The sequence below is a fragment of the Gorilla gorilla genome, chromosome 14, assembly GCF_029281585.2.
Source record: "Gorilla gorilla gorilla isolate KB3781 chromosome 14, NHGRI_mGorGor1-v2.1_pri, whole genome shotgun sequence".
Classification (NCBI taxonomy): Eukaryota; Metazoa; Chordata; class Mammalia; order Primates; family Hominidae; genus Gorilla; species Gorilla gorilla.
The window spans coordinates 88,989,882-89,008,307 of NC_073238.2; the positions used below are offsets into that span (position 1 = coordinate 88,989,882).

General features: G+C 38.8%; 1 protein-coding gene across 1 annotated transcript in view; it reads right to left on the reverse strand.

Annotated features, from left to right (window-relative positions):
• KLF12 (KLF transcription factor 12) overlaps window positions 1–17,941 on the reverse strand; it is a 618,595-nt gene extending 600,654 nt beyond the window's left edge. The window contains exon 1 of the mRNA XM_055360484.2: window positions 17,892–17,941. The gene's annotated coding sequence lies outside the window, so the exon portion shown is untranslated. The remainder of the gene's footprint in view (window positions 1–17,891) is intronic.
• Between the last annotated feature and the right edge of the window lie 485 nt (window positions 17,942–18,426).

Here is an 18,426-nt window from a genome sequence, read left to right on the forward strand (position 1 = left end):
TTTCTGATCAGAGTTCAGATAAAAAGGGTCACAGTAATTTGTGGGCACTTACTAAAATAACCCAATGGATTTGAGAGTTACCGCAAAAGAAGCAAACAGACAAACTAAAGAGGTAAGTCTAGTGGAAGGCAAATAATTAAATTATTCGGTAGTGGTCTTAAGCTGAAGCGTTTCAGGTTTGTATCAGTCCAGCTCATCTAAGATGCTATTTTATGAGTCTTTTCATTTTTGTCCAGAGCCAAACACAGACGATGAGTTTTATGGGATTATAAACGGCAGACAAGCGAGGTAACGGGGTAAAACAGCAGCAGAGTGGGACTCTCTAACATCTGAAAGTCGTTTTCCAAAACTTCATTCAGCACAGGAACAATGCGGCATTCAGGCAGAATGAGCTGAAAATGTGGGGTGCTCCAGGTCAAATCAGCAACTTCTGCACTCCTCTCAACGGGGTGGGGAGTGGTTTGCCAAGGTAGGGCAGAAAACAGTCTGATTTCAAAGGAAGGGCTAGGATTAGGCAGAAAACCGTGCAGAGTCAAGAAATGGAAGCCTCCGCAGCCTAGACTGGTGGGTTTCAGCGGCATACAGAGAGCTGTGCTAAAAGCCGCTCTAGACACCTTGTTGGTGGGATTTTGGCAGCTACCCAGAAAAGAGCTGAACAGTGATCCTTGGCTGAAAACTGGCAGGGTGGCGGCAGGGCCGGTCATGCAGCACTAGGGGAGTAGAGCCTCACCCTTCCTGCCTCTGTTCTGCCAGTCTCCCCAGTCAGCACCTGCTCCCCACTGGTCAACAAGCTTCCTGGCACTCCTCTGCATTCAAGCTTCTCTTGCATTATTTATTCACCTTAAGGAATAGCAGTGATGAAAACGTAGTACCCGAACCATCCTCATCTAAGCTACTATTTTCTGAATATTTATAGCTTTATTTAGAACCTAACAACAGCTACAACACCCAGATAAACTTAAAGGAATTTTTATGTATTTTTTCTATTTTTTTTTTTAAGACTAGTCAAGTGCAGTAGTGAGGAAGGGGGAAAGGGTAGAACAAAGAGTTCGATCTGTAATTGACTGTAATTGAGATAACTCACTACCTTTGGTCCAGCCAGTTAAAAGGAATTTTAAGTTAGAGAAGCCATACAAGTACAGAGATGGAATGGGATGGTAACTAAATGAGAATGTCATGTCGTTCTGGTGACATCGTCATTAATGTGTGGTGACACGATTATTAATACTCTCAGTGGAGTAGTAAGGGAAGCTCTAAGCTCTCAGAGGTTAACACCTCTTTAAGGACATGCAATAGTGGAACAAGGAATCTTGAGTTTGGAGCAGAGAGAGCTTAGCTACATGCAGGCAGCAACTTGTTTCTTACCTGAAATACAGCCATTTCGGCCCAACTCCATATTATGGCAGAGTTGACAGATTTACAGTGAACATTCTGTATTCTTTTGTCATTTCCATCATTTTATTTGTCTTTGACAAGTAGAGAAATTTTGAGGTAGAAAGTAATAGGTAATAAGGGAAGGGAAAAAATGTAAATAAATTCCCCAAACAGGAAATGACCAAGGCAAATATACTCTACAGCAGGATTCAAAATTTTACATGGCTTCTATATAGAATGATTTTGACAGATGACAATAGACAGTGAAACAGAAGTTTAAAGAGAAAATAAAATAAGGCCAAAGACCCAAAGCATTTTATTTAGGCAAAGTTGTGTGAAGTCCCAGAAACTAAACTGGGAAAGGAAGAGATATATCATTAAAGGACAGCCACCTTATATCGGAGCCCTCATAAGTTAAAACAAAATCCTAAGAGTTAAAAACTTGAGTGGGCTCTCTCGTGTATCTTTGATGTAGCTGGAGGCCCTATATTATATAACAGTAACAGGATACAGGATGACAGTTCCTCACAGACTACAGTAAATGTGATTAAATTATCTCATCAGCTTCATACTCCTGAGTATTTGTACAATGCCAGAAAACCATCCATTAATCTGACCTGTCTGCTAGACAGCATGGGCTAGAGGTATTAATATTCAAAGAAATTTCCCTCTCAAATGGCCGATTGGAGGGATACCAAGTTTAGTCTCTGCAGCCGTTGAGACCACGAATGAGACACGGAGAAATAATAAGGGGGAAAGAATAAAAGCAGGAATAAAATTCAGAAATTTGCTTGAACTCAGCCACAGATTCTTTTTCATTCCTTTCCACTGACCTGATCTAATTCCAGCAGCTATTATCCCTGTGAAACACTGCCACAGCTGAATTTATTTTTATTTTGTCTGCTCAAAGGCAATGCAAAGCGAATTTGAGAGCACATCACCTTCAGGGAAAAGACTGCCGCATATTACTCACTACCTCCCTCCACCCCTCTGCGTGAAAAGGTTAATTTGAATAAGGCTGCTGCTTCCACAAATAGAGCAGTAACCAGCACACAGAGGAACCGCCAATGAGACTGTATTTCAATGATGTCATACTTATACCTGCCTCTTATTATTTGCTGAGTAGTGACAATGTGTTCCGTGAATCTCACGTATTATTGGTTAAGAGCCCTGTCATTCTGGGTACTTCTGGAGAGTTTTAGGCACTGCAGTTTCTTTACAAGCCCAGAATTTTTTCAGCTTCTGCACTTCAACAAACTGTTGGAGAAGGCAGAGTATTTTAAACATTGTTGTCCTGAAGACAAATATAAAAACCTTTATAATTTATACCTGACTTACATGCCATTGGATGCTAGCTCCGTTTGCACAGCAAACGCAACATAGGAAAAGTCTGTTTTTTGTTAAAATAAATGAACAAACAAACACTTGGACAGAACTTTCACTGAAGTGTTTCTAGAAAGAGTATGCTTAGCTGAATATTGTCCCACTGGCCTAACTGAAAACAAACTTATTCCACTTATTCTACAACAACAATTTTTTGCCCCAGTGAGCAGAGCTTTCTTAAAAAGAACTAGATCTAAAATTTACCAGTTTGTAGGATACAGGGCATTGGAGGAAGGAAAACCTACCTGGTTTATTTTTGTCCTAAGTGGGTTTTATTTTTAAATCAGTTAGGTTTTTGTGCCATTAAATGTGTGCTTCAGGTCACTCAGATTCCTGGGCTTTTCTGAGGAAATGCCTATAAATAGGTTTGAAAACTGCACTACCTTATAATGAAGCTGACAGTTAGATAAATCAGTTGTGCATGAGTTAGGAATTATTCAACTAACTGAAACATTCAAATAAATGTTCTGGTCAGCATGAGATGCAAGTGTGATTGGGAGGCCAGGAAGAAGTGTTGGTAGTGATCTTAAGCTGAAGCTCAAAAGTCTCATCATCTGTGGTGGCAAGAGAGGCCCCAAGCATGGCTCTCTGGGCAAAGTCACATCCTCAGAGATATAGACGACAAGGTCAGTCTGTTCATTGTCAGTTGGCGAAGCAGAACATATATGGCGAAGGTTAATCCAGTCCACAGGCAGGGCTGTATATTAAATGCTCCAGTGAGAAGGGCAGGGCATTAAAGGAGCAACTGGATTTTAACTGGCAGAAAAAGACTAGAAAGTGTTCATGTGTAGGAGAATGAGATGAGAAAGGATGACTATATATGGAATAGACCTCCCTGACTGGATATACATATATGTATCTACACCTTAGTGAAAGAAATCTGGAAAAGCAGGCACACAAATCAGCAAAGATGATGTAAATTAGGAAGAGGTAGAAAGCACCAGATATTTTGGGCACACATACCTCAAATTCAGTAGCTAATATCAACTATTTTTGAAATCAAAATGTCTTCTCAGCTGTGTATCAGAACTTATTGTTTGCAGAGTCTGATCACAGATTAGCTAGATGTTGTAAAATTTGATTATTTTATACTTTAAATAAATGCCTTACAATATTATTGTAGACATTGGACATTCAACGAGATGCTCACTGTGTTAAGAGCATGGGAAATGAGACCGAAGTTAAGTTTAATTGCAGTAAAAAGTAGAGAATAGACTACCATTCTATTAAAGTTAGAAGGACCTAGAGCTGTATCCACTGTACTTGAATTTCCTGGTATTTCTACCAACAAAGTGCATGTGAGTTTTGATTCAAGAGCTCTCTCTCTAGTAACAGCATGGTGTTGAGTACAAGGGCCTTTGGTGTCAGACAGACCTGAGTTCAAATCCCAACTCCAACAATTAGTAGCTTTGCAACCTTGATCATTATAATTAATCTATCTAAACTTCAGTTCTCTTGAAGGATAATGATGACACCCAGGTATGGGGTGGGAAGATTGTGAGAATGAGACTGAATAAAGTATATATGTTTCATTAGCATAGTGCCTATCTCAGTAAATGAAAGGATTTCTTTTTCTTTTTCTTTTTTTTTGTATGTTTGTGGTTTTAACTTTGTTATGTCCATAAGGTCCTTCCAGAATCTACATGACCTGTCTCCTTACTGATCATTTCTTGTCACTCCTTTTCTCCTATACTCTATCCAGGCCATACTGACCTTCTTGCAACTTCCCAAATAAGCCTAGTGTGTTTTGGCTGGAGGACTTTACTTTGCAGCTCCCCTTGCCTGGAATGCTTCCCCTCCCAAGTGTACCTTCATCACTTTCTTCAGGTCTCAGTTCAAATATTAACAAGAGAAATCTGACTTAACACCCTGGCTGAAATGGCTTCCCTATGACTCTCTTTCCCATAACACCATGTTATGCTTTTCCATTGCCACTAGACATGATTTTATGTTGTATCTTTAATTTGTTTATTATCTGTTTTGCTCTCTTGAATGTCAGGTCCACGTGAGTAGCATCTTTGTTTGCTTCTGAGCCCAGAGCCTAGAAAAGTGCTTGGAAATAGCAGATTCCTAAAAATCATTGTTAATGAGCATTGATGAAGACAGCAATAGGAACTCTTAAGTTCTTTAGGATAGGGGTACAACAGGCACATAGGTGCAATGGCCAGAAAGGGGCTCTGAACACCCCTGCCTCATACCAAAGCTGAGAATATATATGAGATTTTCTTATTGAGCCAAGCGGAAATATTTCATTTTACCCATCACATTATACGAATGAGATGTTAAGACAATGAGAATACACAGTTTTAGTATTCTTTACCCAAAGGGTGCCAGTGCTCTTTAGGGTAGATGAGATGTGGGAAGCTGGGCCAGAAGAGATTCCAGGGAAAATCCTGGGTGAAGATTTTTAGCTGGTGTACCCTTTCTGAGGTCTACTCATTTTTCCCCCCTTCAAACTCCCTCAAAACCTGTTCATGTTGGCTGTGATTCTCATGAATTTTTGGGTACAATCGAGGGACTGAAAAAGTGAGAATTGGAGATCAGATTAGTAAATGCAGGAAATAATAGTAAATTCAAGAATCCCAGACATTCTCAACATTACACACACCTACACACATATTAATATGCATATGTATGAAATGAACTGACGGAAGTGTCACAGAATATTTTAAGATCTTTCTGTTCTCTTTCTCAGTCCATCGTAATGATAAAATAGATTCTCTTCTGGATTTCTATTTCCCAGTAACTGAAGGACAATATAAGACGGCATCCGGCTTACGTAAGCATTATCCCTGCTGACATTCCAAACGAGCAGTTCAAATGCCACCTAATCATCCAGTTATAGCTTGGATTTTGGCAGTCTTTTATAAAACACTGCATTTGAAGGAGCATCTGCCTTTTATATATTGGCCATGTCAGCACGTGTGGCTGCTTCTTCTTCTAGAAACTTCGGAACATGGTAAACGTAATATGAAATAAAATTAGTGCTAACCACCAGAATGCTCTTAAAAGTGTATAGAGTCATGATTGAAATTCTGAATGTACAGCCCATTTTTAAAGAAAATTGGCTATCTCCTCTCGCCTCTTACTCCTCCACTACCCTCAATGTTAGTTGTCTTAGATTAGTGCTTCTTAAACTTTAAAGTATCTACGATCACTAAACCATCAAAGGGACCTTATTAAAATAATACATATTTTTCCAGAATGCCGGGAGTAGGGCATGAGATTTGGCATTGCCAAAAACTTCTAGGTGAAGCCATGTGCTGGTCTGTGAACCACACTTTGAGTAAGTAGCAGGAGTTTATTTTTATTTTTATTTGTATGACTTTATTGGGTACAAGTGCAATTTTGTTACATGCACCGATTATGTAGTAGGGAAGTCAGGGCTTTTAGGCACCCATCATCCAAATCATGTACATCGGACCCGTTAAGTGAAGCACTGGTTTAGATGACATAATGTCACATGTTTGGTTTTCTAATCCCCCAAATTAATAAGAGAATTTTTAAGGAGGTCGTTTACTATTCTTTTTTTTTTAGACCCGGCTGGAGTGCGGTGGTGCGATCTCGGCTCACTGCAACCTCTGCCCCCCGGGTTCAAGTGATTCTCCTGCCTCAGTCTCCTGAGTAGCTGGGATTACAGGTACGCGCCACCATGCCTGGCTAATTTTTGTATTTTTAGTAGAGACGGGGTTTCACCATGTTGGCCACCATGGTCTCGATCTGCTGACCTTGTGATCCACCCGCCTCGGCCTCCCAAAGTGATGAGATTACAGGCGTGAACCACTGTGCCCGGCCTCTTCCACATGCATTCTCTTGTAACTGTGTTAAGAGATTTTGTTCTGAGGTGTATTCACATCCAGTTGGTAACCAAGCCATTTTGAGTCTAAGAAATGTTTCTCTCTTCTCCATCCCCACAGGCGCTGCCTCAGCTGAGGCCTTCCTCATTTTTCAACTGCAAAGCAGTAATAACCTCCGATTTATCTCCCAAGCCCCAGCTGCACCTCCCTCCAATCCATCATCTCATATTTTATCTCCTTATTTTTCTTTCAGAAATTGTTTTGATGAGCTCCTTTCCTGATTAAAGGCCCCTGCTGGCTCCCCTTGCTTAAAATAGAGGTTGGCATAGGCTCTGTCCCCTGACAAAATTGGGCTGGAATACAGACTCCTTCAATTTCCTTTTATGTAACATTGGGCAAATTGCTTAACTTCAGACAGGCACACTTTCCTCATCTGCAAAATGGAGATACTACTGCTTATCTGGTAGAGTTGTCATGATTTAGATGGAGGACTGTAGGTAAAAGCATCTAGTGTATGATGGCCATAGTAGATGTTTCATAACTTAATTACTCCTCCCTCCTCCTTTCCTTTCCAGCCTGACCAAGTTTTGCTTTTCTAACCTCTTTCTTTTGAACCTCTTTCTTCTTGTCCTGCCTCCACTCCCTATAAACCACACATACGCATTCTCCAGCCCCACTGAACATCTCCTTTCCCAATATATCTGTGGAAATACTCTTCCTTCTCTCCTCCAACCCAGAAAATCCCCTTGGATTTGCTCTCTTCCCTAAGGAGCCTGAGCCTTTGTACTTGGGCAGAATTTGCCACTCCTTTTTGTCCTCCCAAACCACTGTGATTATGCCTCTTTCAAAATATACTTGCTGTAATGTGCTGTTGTGGCGTGCTGTTATGATTTGTGCTCATGGCAGTTGCCCCAACATGATTGTGACCCCTCAGTGGAACGGACTTTCTCTTATTTTTCGATCCTTAATGATTCAAGCATTTGTTTAATAAAATAATAGAATCAATATATGTAATTTAAAGAAATGGATGCTCAAATATTATATTCTAGAAATGATATATAGAGAAAAATAATTCTGAAAGCTTTCCTGGACTAAAAATAGTGGTTTAGAGTACTGATCTCCATTTTCTTTCCTTTTTAAAATTTATTTACTTATTTATTTTGAGACAGGGTCTCACTCTGTCGCCCAGGCTGGAGTACAGTGGCGTGATCTCAGTTCACTGCAACCTCCACCTCCCAGGCTCAAACGATCCTCCCACCTCAGCCTCCTGAGTAGCAGGGACGATAGACATGCGCCTCCCTGACCAACCAAATTTTTTTTAAAATATTTTTTAGCAGAGATGGGGTTTCATCATTTTGTCCAGGTCTGGAACTCCTGAGCTCGGGTGATCCACCCACCTCAGCCTCCCAAAGTGCTGGGATTACAGGCATAAACCACTGTGCCTGACCTAATCCCCATTTTTGTAGCATTTTTTTTTTTTTAATTTTCAGGGCTGGTTTTAAATGCTTTGTGTCCACAATCTTTCCCGATTCCTTGATTATTCTTTGTTGTAGGTGCTATAATACTTATTTCACAGATTCAGAAACTGACATTCATAAAAGTTAAGTAGCCTTGCATAATTACATAATTTTAACTGTTAGAGTGGGGATTTGAACCTATGTTTTCTGACTCCAAAGTTTATCTTCTATATGGTACTATCTCATCCAATCTACTGCCATAGCCTGGTTTCATCTTAAACATAGATGAAAAGTGTGGGTTAGTGTCTTTACTAGAGAAAAATTTGTGGAGCAGGCAAGAGAACTGTCTGCAATAATCACATCTTTGAGTGTTTGGAGATAGTTATTAGGTAGATAAAACATAACTAATGAACTGTAAAATTCTAAAATCTGGACACCTCATAAATCCTTTCATTTTCACTCATTATTTGTTTTGAAAAAGTCACGAAGCAATCTTATTCCTGAAAGAAAACTATTTTAATGATGCCTTTTTGACTTTCAAAGGTACTTTTCATTTTCACCATACAATACTTGCACAGGAGATCCTTACACAGATAATTTTCTTGACCAAATCACATAAGAGAGCTTATTCCTCTAGTCTCAAAGAAATCAAGCTAAACCCCAAGTAAATCATGCAAATTGCTGTGTGTTATCCTGTCCTGGGAACTGCTATTTGTAACAGACTGTCCAGGTATTTTCAGTAGGGAACTCTTGTCTACAAGAGCCTACAGATCTGGAGAGTAATTGCATAGCTAATTGCATCTGCAATTAATGACAAATTTGTAGCTTGATGAGCAGTTGTGATCCCAAATATGTTTGAAACCTCTTGGTAACATAGCAACTATAAACTGCCAGAAAAGTTCTCATGGGGGGACTCTCGGAATACACAGTGAAAGTCATTCATTCATCTTATCAACCTCTTGGAAACCTCTCAAACTTAGACATAGACATTCAGTTGGGCCTATAGGGTTTCTGCATTTATTGAACCTATTGAGATCTGGAATATGCCAGACTATTCAGAAACAGGAAATTGATCCCTGGAATAGCTTAATGCCTAGACAGGATTTCTCAGTGTATTCCCTGGAGCACTAGTTGCAGGGCCTATTAAGAGATGTTAGGTGAGAAAATAGTGTTTTAAGGCCAAATATATAAAGAAACACTGGGTTTAAAAAATTCCAGCAGATTTCTTTTCTACTGGACTTCTCTGAACCTTTAATATGTCACTGTGTATTCTGACTCTCCTGGAATAGTAGTTACTGTTTGTTCAATTTGCTTTGTTCAGGAAGTATCTCAAAAACAGTAATCTGCAAAATAGGAAGCACAAGCTTGAAGTGTCTCTATAGGTACTGTGGAACTGTGGGCAGCTGTATTTTGCCCCCTGGGCTTTTGATAGATTTTGTCTAGCTGGGAGCTAATATCTTACTCAATGATGTAGCACCATTGTAGCAACTTTGTGCAGACACAATGTCAAGAGAGTAACAAACAAAATCCTACCTAAAAATAAAAAGAGGCAAAGATAAATAAAACATTGGTATGGCCCATGTTATACAGAGATTTCTATAATTATAAAGAAAGAAAAATTTAAAATCGAATACATTCTGTATAGCATCTTAAACATATGTTGAGTGAGTTCCTTTGGACAAACTTGAAATCTTGTATTTTCTCCACAGTATTTCTAAGAACACTGTTAATTTTTATGTAATGTCAAATTATCACAGGTAATAAGAATTCATTGAGGAAAATGGGAGAATTTATATTTTATGTAATCAAACATTTGTGATGTTTCAGAAATCAGGTTATGAATGTCTCTATTTCATTGACTCTTTCTCTTCTGAATCGTTCTAACTGGAAATCAAGGTCTACAATCGCCTGTACAGTGTGGTCAAGAGAAATGAAATGAAATATATTCTGCTATTCTCGTAGCAGAGTCAATGTAGGAGATTCTAAACCCAAAGTTAATGTGAAGTTCTGGTTTTATTATATTGTTGATAAACATACATCCTCTGTCACTACAGATGCCTGAGAGTTGGCTGTCAAAGTAGTTTTATGGCATTTAAATACTTTTCAGAGGAATTTGCCTGAAAGACATTGGGTAAGTAATAAATTGTGTGTCAGGGAGAAGAAAGGAACATGGGGTTGCAGATGGATATAGAAGTAGACTGTGAAATTGGGCAGGTGTCATCTGCTGTTCCCATGTTTGGTAGGTGAACTTTAGCTTCATTAAAGATGCCCTTCTAGAAATTAAAAAGTTGTTCTGCGTTTCAAATGCTCCATAGCCACATGTGCCTAGCGATTTCTGTATTGAACAGGGCAGATACAGAATGCCTCCATCGTTGCAGAAAGTTCTATTGAGCAGTAGTGTTTATATTAATATACAGATTTCAGACCCATATGGGAGTTAGGAGTAGGAAAAAAGAAGAGAGGCTAAAATGGCAGGGTTTTATCAGCAAGTGGTAGATTTTGAAGTTATAGAGGCTGGAGAAGTATAATGTCTTAAATTCTTTAGAAATTTAGAGCACTATAAAAAGAGTTTTATGCCTAAGAATAAAGAAGCATTAAAAACACGGAAACATGGGAAAAATAGATTAACATTTAGCTCTGTATTTAGCATATTCCTGCTTCTTAATATATTACTGTTAAGGAAGGGAAGAAGTTGGCTTGTTTTGAAGCACACATTTTACATGACTAATTGAAACCAGGGCCTCCTGTGCTCAAACAGCATTGTGAGAATTCAATTCCATGAGGGCCCTCAGTCTACTATATTTGTCCAAAGATTACGGTTAGAGCAACCTCAAAGAGCAGAATTCTCAGCAAGGAAAGAAAAACCAATGCAAAGGGTAAGTAGGACCATGGCAGACAGAAATTCAAGATCTGAAGGAAATGTGGGTGCCCACATAGGCCCATCTGCAGGAACACTGTTCCAGGTATGGGAATTGGTTTATGCAAAGGCCCTGAGGCTGACACATGTTTTGGGCAGTTCAATAAATAGCAGGATGTTTAGTATGTCTGGAATTGAGTGAATGAGAAAGAGTGGGGAGAAGTGGAGGTCTGACGGGAAGGTGGAGTAGAGTACAGAAAGAAATGCAGACCTCTGCAAGAGCACTGGACATTCTCTGAGAGACAGGAAGCCACTGGGAAATTCTGAGTGGAAGAGCAATGTGACCTGGCTCAAGCTTTGTTGGTGACTTTCTGTCCTTTCACCCTATATACGCTTTCACAATATCTTTTTATTTGCTTACTTCATAAATTGGAGTGGATATACACAATTTTGTCAGTTTTGTGGCAATATTTTCTATCAAATTTGGGGCAGATTTCATTAATTGTAGATTTTCCACTGTTTTTCAAGTAATATCAACCTGACTTAGGTTACACAGCAATGATCAACAGAAGCAAATGGAATTCAGGTTTCTTTACATCTCTTGATACTTTCCCCCCTTTTTATAAACTTTCCTAGCATTAAGGGCTAGTAAGACATATTTTTTGAAGAATTGCCATAGAGAGTTTTGATGAAAAACTTGCAGCATGGGCATGCCAGGGAGTGAATTTAAAGCAGAGGAAGCAGAACTAAAAAATTTTCAAGTAGTGTTCCTATTTTCTATTTCTTCTTCTCCTTTTTTAAGTCTCAAGTATTATTTGGGCCAATGGAGGGCCCAAGCAGCCACTGCATCCCCAAGCCTCTAGCTCTGTTTCTTCAGTGCCAGCAGTTCAGGAAAGGAGAAAGAAAGACAAAATAAGAAAGAGGAAGAGGAGAGCCTTCTAGAAGTTCAGAAAGAAGTAGAGAAATGCTGAAAAGTTTTCACTTCTCTTTTTCCCAGCCTGGGACGTAGAAAGCAGACTCCCTGCATGTAAAAAGTATCCCTAATGGAAAAAAAAAAAACCATTGTAAAAAGGGGAAATCACCTTTTATCCCATGAGACAAGCTAATTGGGCATCTTTAAAAAATTTCAGATAATTGAATAGAGGAACTTACGCAGAAAATATATTTTAAAATTTTCTTTTAGAATGAGAGGGGAATTTCAAGAAGAGGGCAATAAAAAATGCTGTCATCCTTGATAATAAAAAAAGTGTTTATTTAATCAAATAGTCTATTGGCTTCCTGACTCAAACATCTCTCTCTATTTGTTTTAGAGATTGTTCTTGATTGCTGGCATATTTCTTTCTTTGGTTCTACACAGTAGCCATTGTTTAATTCATAATAACATGAACAAGAATGGGGTTGTTAAAGATGACCTCTAAGGTTTGAAGGTCAAAGAGATTATATAGAAGCAAGAATCAAGGACAAAGCTGTAAAATTCATGTTCAAAGAAGGTGTGGTAGGGGTGGGTGGATGGACTTGTTTCTTCATTTCTCTTTACATCTGTCTCCGGGCTGGTTTCATTTCAATGAGAGAGACAACTATCACCTTGCCCCTGCTTCCTAAATAGATCACTGCAAGTTTGGGGAGTAAAAGATGTCATGCCCAGGGCTTAGTCTAGAAGTCATCGCGTATAGCTTTCTATATAAAATTCATCCTTGCAGTTTGAGATTAATTTTCTGTTTGCCATCTGATAGTAATATTGAGGAAATTTGAATTGTAAAGATTTTAATAATCATTTGCAATAAAGATAAGTAGTTTTCAGAATTATCTCTGGAAGCTGATTTAAGGGAAGTCAACAGTTAGGCCTGGGTTCCTGGGATGAGATTGAGAAAACAAGGTAGGCTTTGAGTCTTGGAGGACTCTCACAGTACTTAGTCAAGCAGTTGCTCTTACAGACTGACATTGACAAATAGAGAACTTCCTGGGACATCCTTTGGCTTAGGACAATGATTAAGCAAATATTATCTTCATGAGAAAATTTCCATCAGGTTTTGGTATGCTGAAGATTCACTATTATATTTCTAAGTGCCTTAGCTTCTTAAGCCATGTTCTGAAAATCAGCTAACTCGCTGTTTTAAAAAACTTTCTGACTCACCTACCTTTTATTTTATTTTATTTTTGTAGACATCTGCAATGAGGAACAGTACATCTAGAACAGTATTTCAATATGGCCCTTAGCTGACCGTCTTAAATGTACCAGATCCCTGATTACTTTTGCAGTTAACAATGTGAACCCAGAAAAATCCCTAAATGGAAATCCTAGTTCTCCTAATCACCAGCACTGAACACTGTACAATAAAGTCCACCCAAAATAAGTCAGGGCCATAATTTCCATGATGACAGTCCCCAATACAGTGTTTTGTTATTGTTTCTTTCAAATCACTAGAATTCTTCCCATGTGCTGTCATATCTTCAGATAAGAGCCACATGGAGATTAAATGTGATTTTAAATGAACTTTTACAGGCCTCTATATTTTCTTCGTGAGTTTTATTATTTTTAGAGGCAAGTGATGAAAGGTTATTCCCTGCAAAATCTAGCCAGTTAAACGTGCAGCATAAAATCCTGAAGCCCTGCAGTCAGACACAGAAGAGCAAAGGGGAAAACGAGAAAATGTTCCATTGGGGCTGCAGCTTTTCAGAGTATGCAGGAATGATGTCATTTGTTTTCACAAAACCCAGTTTAAATTTGTTCCTGCCTTTCAAGAACTGCAGCAGGGAGCATCTGTGGAGACTCCTGCATCCCATATTTCAGGGCGTTAGAGTGTACGCTGCATTGGAATCCAACCAATCGCAGTATTCTTGCCCGCCCCAATTTTCATTTGTTCCCCCTACCTGAGCTGCCCGTGTTAAATGACCGCCCAGCACGCTCTCCCGTGTTACAACTGCAGAGGCAGAGCTCCATGCCTTGAAGGGTTTAAAGGAGAATAATACCACAATAAAAACTTACTTCTGATCACCCAAGGACATTCATTTCAATGACAAATAACCTCCAGGAAAAGATCTATCTGTGAAGGATGTTTTTGGTTTGGTTTGGTTTGGTTTAAATGAAATCTTAGCTTTTTGTTTTTGCAGCCCCTGGGTAGCACTGGGGCCATCGTAAGAAGCAAGAAAACAGAAATCCTAGGCTATTGAACTTTCAGGGGCAGAAGCAGGACCTCCAAGTTCTATACCAACAATTATCTTTTCACAAAGCAAACCCCATTTCTATGTATATAGTCATACGTGATGATTGGAAAATAAGTAATGCAGCAGAAACAGCATTTTAAAAACTATATTAAAGTGATAGAGGGAGATGATGGTGTGAACTTCACTTACAAAAATAATGGATAAGATACAGAGTGAAAAAGACAGTGTTGGTTAGCATGTCACCTCACTTGTTCTTAGTTTGTCTCCTCCATATGTAGATACTGCATATTGGCAATTACAGTTATCAGTGTAGGTTCTCTGGTTGTGAGAAGCTGTAACCAAACTAAACTAAAGGAATATTTATTGGAGGGCCATGAGGAAACTTACAGAATAAAAGGAAGACTGAAGAAACTGACTCGGAGATGACAGGGGCCGTGGTGTTATGGCATTTTCCATTGGAGAAACTGCTTGTTGGGATTGTCAGTCCCCACTGCTAGACTGAATCATCGCCAAGTTTCCCTCCCACTTGTCTCATCATTCCGCTCAAGGGACAAAATTCCAGGAGAGAGTGTCCCATTGCTCACATGTCCAATGTGACTGCTTGGCTTGGAGAAAGCAGGGAGCCCTCAGCCTTCTGATTCACAGGGACACCTTCTAAAAGGAGAGGAGAAATTCTGCCAAAGGAGGTGGGGGGTGCTGCTTCCAAAAGAAAAGGGGAAATGAGTGCTGTGTGCTCTTCTCTGTCACCATGATCCATGCCTTGGGTCAGGGCCTCCTAATTTTCTTGCCTGAATTAACAGTCTTCCTCCTTTAACTCATTTTTTTAAACTCATTTTTAAACCTTTCAGTCGTTCCCTATTTGTAAAGGCCAAGCCAGGACACTTTTGAAAATGAACCCAAGTGGTATTGATTGTTATACCAGGACAAGAGGCATAAACTGGGACCATCTTTGGCAAACTAGATGTATGGTCATTCTTCCTTTAACCATACTTTCTTCCTGCACTTGACCAATATCTAGCCTATTCTTCAAGACTTGATTTAAGGAGAACTGAAAGCTCTTTGAGTATAGAAATGGTGCCTTTTTCTTCTTGTGTCGTCTGCATCTTATCTCATGCTTGGCACATGGCAGTTGCCCCAAGAACCTTCACTGTGGAGTTATAATCGAGTGTGACTATTGAATTCCTGTCTTTCCTATTCCCATATGCTTTCACATCCACATTTTCTATGTATCTTGGGAGTACACTATTCCCAGTATTCACCTTGGAGGGCATAGCTAACTTCTGTTTTCTTTGGATACCTGTCATTCTTTCTTTCTAGTAGCGACCCCAGTGGGCCTTCCTCTCCATCATATAAATGGGTAGGGTAAAGAACTAAATGAACTCAGACCATTTCTGTTTATAAAAGATGCTATTGATGAAAATATACTTTTTTTGATGAAATGGAAAGTGAAATATTTAAAAAGAGATTGTCCTTAAAATGGAATGACTTTTACTGAACACCTCTTTTGTGGTATACAGTAGAGTTCTATAATAGATTTTCACCAACCAATAACTTATTCTCTGCGTTACCAGACTTTGTCAACGCACAAATCCTCTAGGTAGTCTTTCAGATATATCCTCCTGGTTTCAGAAATGCTGGAATTGGAGCTCTACCTTGAATTGTCTTTTCCGAGGCCCACTCTGTCATCAGGATTTATCAGAAGGGTGCATTATTTGTCCATGTCAGTGCTCAGATCATGCTCTAAGGACTTTTCTTAAGCAATATGTTCCCTTTAAAACATTGTTTTAAAAAATCCTGACTTGTGCGGCACAGTTGCATCTCAGAGTGAGAATCAAAGAGGTTTCCTAGGTCAAGCAGAACCCCAAGCAGATTCCTCCTAGGCCTTTCCGAGGGCCCACTCTGCAGACTAATGAGGGTGCATAACTCCATGCTGATCCCTTTCCGTCTCTAGCTGGATGCTGTGGTTTTTCGGAACCCAAGCCTAGTGAGTACACTGCCTGCAGCTCTGTGATAAAGGCACAGGCTTTCAGCCTTGACCAAGGGCTCACATCCAAAAATTCTGTATCAGAAACCAGATAATTTCACATCATTTGCACTGTACTCCACCTTATCCATACTGTTTTTCTTTTTGTGGAAATTTTTTTTCTCTTCATCAGTCACTCTGAAGCGTTGCTCACTCATTCACTCAATTCTAGAGCAGTACTTTGCGGCCCTTCTTGTAACCGTGTTACCTCCCTCTTCAGAACTTAAGATGTAGAAAGCAAAGCATAGGATGCTATTGAAATGTGGAGTTTTATCTCTTAAATCTCATGTCAGTATCAATTACAGCACCAAAGCAATGACATGAAAATTTGTGGGTAAAAATGGAAAATGAGTTATGTTTATATTATGCTGACTAATATATTTTTAACTTAAAATTTAAAAAATATAAGCTATTTGTCATTGCAGTTATTAATTTGAGAGAAAAATGAATTAACTGTGGAACAAAGAAAGGACGATAATTTCATGTAAGGGGTGAAGTACGTATTTATTACTTAGATGGTATGGTAGGGAGATGGCCCAGTTCATTGGAGGGTAAAATGAAAGAAGATATAGGAGAAAGTGAAGTGTAATTGATAAACTCAGCTGAGGGTAGAGAAAAGGAGCTTGCAAGTTAGAGAGCTGTGAAGTTTTTGATAAAAGAATACATGCATTAGGACCTATCAGACATCAAGTTCTACAAGACAAGAAAAAATATTTTTCTTATTAGAAACTCTACAAGACATTTTCTGTCATTCTGCATTGCCAAGGATAATTCTTCCACACTCTTATTTAAGATGGCTTTCTCAGAATCTGTGTCTATACAGTCAGAGTTAAGGTGAAAGATGGTAACCATCTGGGTAGTTCAATCAGTGTAGCTGGTAATGCATAATTAACCTCCTCCCTTCTCCCCACTCATTCTCTTTTCCCCAGTAACAATTTTGAGGGTATTTTCCCCCATAAATCTTGAATTATCTGGATAATTGTTTTCTGTACTTCATGTTGCTAGAAATCCACAGCTTGACGGATATCAATAACAGTTCTTTAAAACCTCCACATCTGCAGAGGGTACCATAGAGAAAAAGTAAAGTGCTACATTTCCGTTGCTTTTGCTGGTTACCTAATCCAAAATTTTTAAATGCTCTACATTTTAAAAAGTTGTTTAGGAAAACATCTGTACAGCCAGGTACTGAAACTGGCTTATTTACTGATATCTAACTTTTCTTCATTTAACTTCATATAACTGTCAGGCCACAGAGGGTCACTACATATTTAGTTGTTTTTTCCCTTTTAAAATTGTTTTTAACTTAAATAAAAATTGGAAAAAAAATTAGTGTACTGTCTTATTCTCTCTTTTTTTTTAGGTTTAAAATCTGTGAGGGCAGGAATTACATATTCTCTATTTATAAAAAACATTGAAACTTATTCCACTGCTTACAGTTCAGTGGGGGTCACTTAATGATATCAGTAAAATTCAGTGTCAATCTTTAAAAAGAAATATTTTTCGTCTCCCCGAAAATATCTCTCTAGTAAAACTTGTTTGTCAAATGATTAGAGCTCCCTTAACAAATAAAACATAACACTATTTGCTGCTCTTTTCCTCTGAAGTGATGATAAATTGCTGGGGAGTAAAAGCCTTCACACTAATAACAGAGGAAAATTGACTCTAAGATCCCATCATTTTGTTTACCAGCTGTCTCTACAGTTCTATAATAACCCAGCCCACATTAAAAAATTGTTCAGAGATAGTAAAATAGACTAGAAACAAATGATCTCTCTGCTGAAATTAGTTTAAGCAGGGGAACAGGCTGGAAAGAAAGATTTGATCCAAAAACTTACCTAGCTCTCAGGCATGATACCCGGTGACCACATAGTCGGTGCTGAAACACAACTCAGGAGCATTACATCATCGTGACAAACTTTCATTGGCTGCAGAAACCCCAAGGATAAGACAGGCTTTTAAGGTGCTGTGTGAAAACCCCTGTTGGTTCTTTATCAGGCTATGGCCAAAATATTGAAAGAAAGACTTTTCCTACATTCATGTTGTCATGGCTGAGCTGACAAAACATTGTTAACCATTTCTTATGCATATTTATCTCCACTTTAGTCACTAGTTTTGTATTTAACTCTAACCTGTTGGGAAATTATTGTCTTAAAACTATTGGTTTTAAAAGCCTTGTTTTTCATTTGGCTCATTTTTCTTGAGGGTGCAGAGTATCACTCTGTGAATGGCTATTTCCCTTCTTACTCTTCAGACCATCTTTCTTATTTTTAAAACTATATTTGAATCAATACATCCGTTTTTGTATTATTTATTTTGTCTTTATTCTCTCTAGGCAAAGAGGACTAGCACCCACAGATTTGAGAAAGCACA